Genomic DNA, 3,600 nt, shown 5'->3' with positions numbered 1-3,600 from the left:
GGAGTTGAATAGAAGAAGCAGTATTATTGGAGAGACCACCAACCAAATCTCTAGCCTGGGAACATAGGACATATTCGGGGGACCTCCGGACTCTGTTGGAAATTAGGTACACAATTTTAGGGCTTAAAGGATCCTCACTCAGTATTTCCATGCTAGGCTGGGACACTTGCCTATGCAGATGCAGGAAGGGGTAAGCAGTACAGAGGACAGTGGAAGAGCTCACCTTGTAAATGCTCAGTTAGATGTGCAGTGGAAATATTTATCTATGTGATTGGACTTTTAATAATTCTGAAGAATCCAAGTAAAATGCATTTTGAACACCTGTTGGTTCCTGCAGAATTGACACCAGTAAAGGGGACAGTAACACATTGCAAGAGAGGTTTTACTTTACTGCCTGGATCTAGAAGGTTATCTACCCCCCCATGAACAAAAAACTCACTCTGTGGGACACTGAGATTTGGGGAAGTGACTGACGTAGCCCCAGATATAAAATACTTTATGGATCCTCAGGATACAGTAAAATCTCCTAAGAAAGGGTTGCACATAGATGTTCAATAAAAGGCGATAAAGTATTCATTGTGCAATAAAGCTGTATACTGCACAATAAGAGGTAAAGCAGGTACTGTATGCCCACAGACCTGCAAGATCATTTTCAAAGGGAAACTTCCCACAGTAGTTACTTCTACTTGTAGGGTTTACAATCTAACTTTGTACATGAGTTAAGTGACTTGCCCCAAATCACATGGGGTGCAGTGAAACAACTGGGATTTAAACTCTAGCTTCCCTGGTTCTCAGCTCTCTCCTGTAACCACTTAACCTATTCTTTGGAGGGAGAACCATTCCATCCACTGGTAATCAACCCACTTAGGAGAGGGTGATACCTGGTGCTTACCAATAGGGACAAAGTTTCTGATGTTATAGTGGATGATCAACTGGAATTCAGTGATCACTGGATGGTATGTTTCAGTATTAGAGTGCAGGCGATGAATGTTCATTCAAAGGTAAGGGTCTTATACTTCAGGAAAACCAAACATGTTAAAATAAGGGGAGTACCTCAAGGAGCAGAAGAGCAGAGAGCAAAACTAAAAGGATATATTATAAGGACAACTAACCTTTTTGTTAGGAAAGTAAATAAAGGAAAGAGGGAAAAAGAGGCTGCTATAGCATTCTAAAGAAGTAGCTGAAAAGGTAGGGAAAAAAAGGTTAGCATTTATAAACCAGAAAAGACAGAAGAAAGAGGAAGACAGCTGACAATTTCTGAAACTCCAAGGGGGAAAACTCAGGAACAATGTCAGGAAATATTTCTTCATGGAAAAGGTGGTGGACGTATGGAATACCCTTACAGAAAAAGTGGTAAAGACAAGAACAGCAATGGAATTGAAAAGGACATTGGGACAAGCACAGAGGATCCCTATTGGGTTGTGAATGGAAATGTAAAAATAGGATAGTTTTTCTATTGTACCTATAGTTTACATTTTGGCTTACTGCCCTTAGCAGAAGGCTTTGGTTGGCATGCATGGAGCAGCAGTTGCTACTACCCTATAACTAAATTATATATATAAACGATAAGATAATAAATAAAAAATTGATAGGCAGACTGGATGGACCATTTGGTCTTTATCTGCCATCATTCACAATGTTACTATGTTACTATGAAAAGCTAAGAGAAGCTGGGAAAGTAGTCAAGAATACAAAAACAAATAATTAAACATATGTTCTACACATATCTTTGTGTGCCATTATTATTTTAATGTAATTTTTATATTATATATTTTTTATTTTAAAACTAATATATTTTTAGATCATATTTTTCATTCCTTCTTTTATTTTTGGTTTATACTGCTATTTAATATGGGTTTATTACTACATTTCTTTGTATGTGATCACTTTTATCTATAATTTAATACTTTTCTTCATGCCAGGCATGCTCTAGCTTTCAAAGGGTTTAAACCGCACAGGTCCCTGAAGTGTATGGAAGCTGCCAGCCCTGCATAATTCAAACTGCATGATGGTTGAAACATACTTGGCAGGCAGAAATGTGTTGTGGTCTCCATGCTTTTAGGAGGAAACAGAGCATAGGATGGTTAATGCTTCTTTGACAGCCTTCAGCTTTTCCTTCATACCATAGATCTGGAATCAGCATGATCTCTCTCCTCTGATCTTGGATAAACCAGCCGATATCTTACATACTATCTGCCAGAATAGTCACTTACAGTCTTTGTACTTCTTAGGACACCCAGAAACTAGTGATGATCATAGTGATCTCCTTTCACAATTTGATCTTTGCCAGCTGGGATCTCTTACTGGGCTCCACTTCAAAGAGTGCTGAGTAATGTTCCAGGACCTGATTGAGAACAAGGATATTCTCTTCGGTGCTAATCTGGATGTTACAGACCCTAAATCAGAGAAGTGGTATTTGTGTGATGCTACTTCAACATTCAATTGTTCAAGATAATGAGGGGACTCTCCTTCCCTATCATCGGCTCTTTCTCTATCTCTCCTCATCCTTTTCCTCTTCCTCTTTCCAGTGTCTTTTCATGTCCTAGCAGCATTGTCTACAAGTAGTTTTGATGGCTAAGGGTTTTTACTTGTCCTGAGGGAGATGTGTTTCTTGGGATATATTATGAATGTCACTTGGTCAATATACCATGAGGCTAGTTAGCGCTACATAGCTGGATAAAAAGAGACTTATCCGGCTAAGTGGCGGCCGCTGAATATCTGGCTATATTCAGCAGCTGTCACTTAGCCAGATAAGTATTTATCTGGCTAAGTGACAGCTGGTTATCTTGGGAGTGGGCAATGGGCAGATAGAGGCAGGGTTACTTATCCATTATCTTAACCAGATAAGTGCCAATATTCAGACTTATCTGGTTAAGTTAACTGAATAAGTTAGACCTGCTCAATACCAGGTCTAAGTTAGTCAGATATAACTTATCCGGTTAACTAGAACTTATCCACGTATATTCAGCGGCATAGCTGTGCTGTTGAATACCCCTTATACGTTAGACAGATAAGTTATATACAGATAACTTAGATAGCCAGATACCTTTGAATATTGGGTACCTAAATATCTTTCTTCTTCCACGGTGATATAGACTTCTTATTCTAAATTATGTGTTACTGTGTGTTAACATGGTAAAAATACCATGTGATATTTTTGCATCCTCTGAGCTTTGTACATAGCACAATAATTTTGGTAAATTGTCCACGATAATCTATCACACATCATCCGTTTATCTTTCATTGTTTTAGGTAACCACCTAGATTGCTTTTGTCTTTGGGGCAGGAATTCATTGTACCTGTATGTAAATGAGTCTGATTTAGTGTGTCACATAAGTGATGAAATGAGAATAGTGGCTCCTGTGCTGCAATATCTTTTTTTCAAGCCATGATAAATAAATAAATAAATAAATAAGAAACTACATTATATATTTGGTGACTGTCTCCCTAATACCAATTATTTGGGGGTTTTCAGGACTTTTTCTTCAGAGGTGAAAAATAATTAGAGTGATTCAAGCTTTATCTCCCTGTATAAAAAAAAACCTGTGTCTGTCCTGTTGTCCAAAGTGCACACGTGTGGTGATGACCAGCCTTGGGCTA

Source organism: Rhinatrema bivittatum, chromosome 4 (assembly GCF_901001135.1).
Source record: "Rhinatrema bivittatum chromosome 4, aRhiBiv1.1, whole genome shotgun sequence".
NCBI lineage: Eukaryota > Metazoa > Chordata > Amphibia > Gymnophiona > Rhinatrematidae > Rhinatrema > Rhinatrema bivittatum.
The sequence above is the reverse complement of the archived record's forward strand: the minus strand, read 5'-3'. Positions refer to the sequence as shown.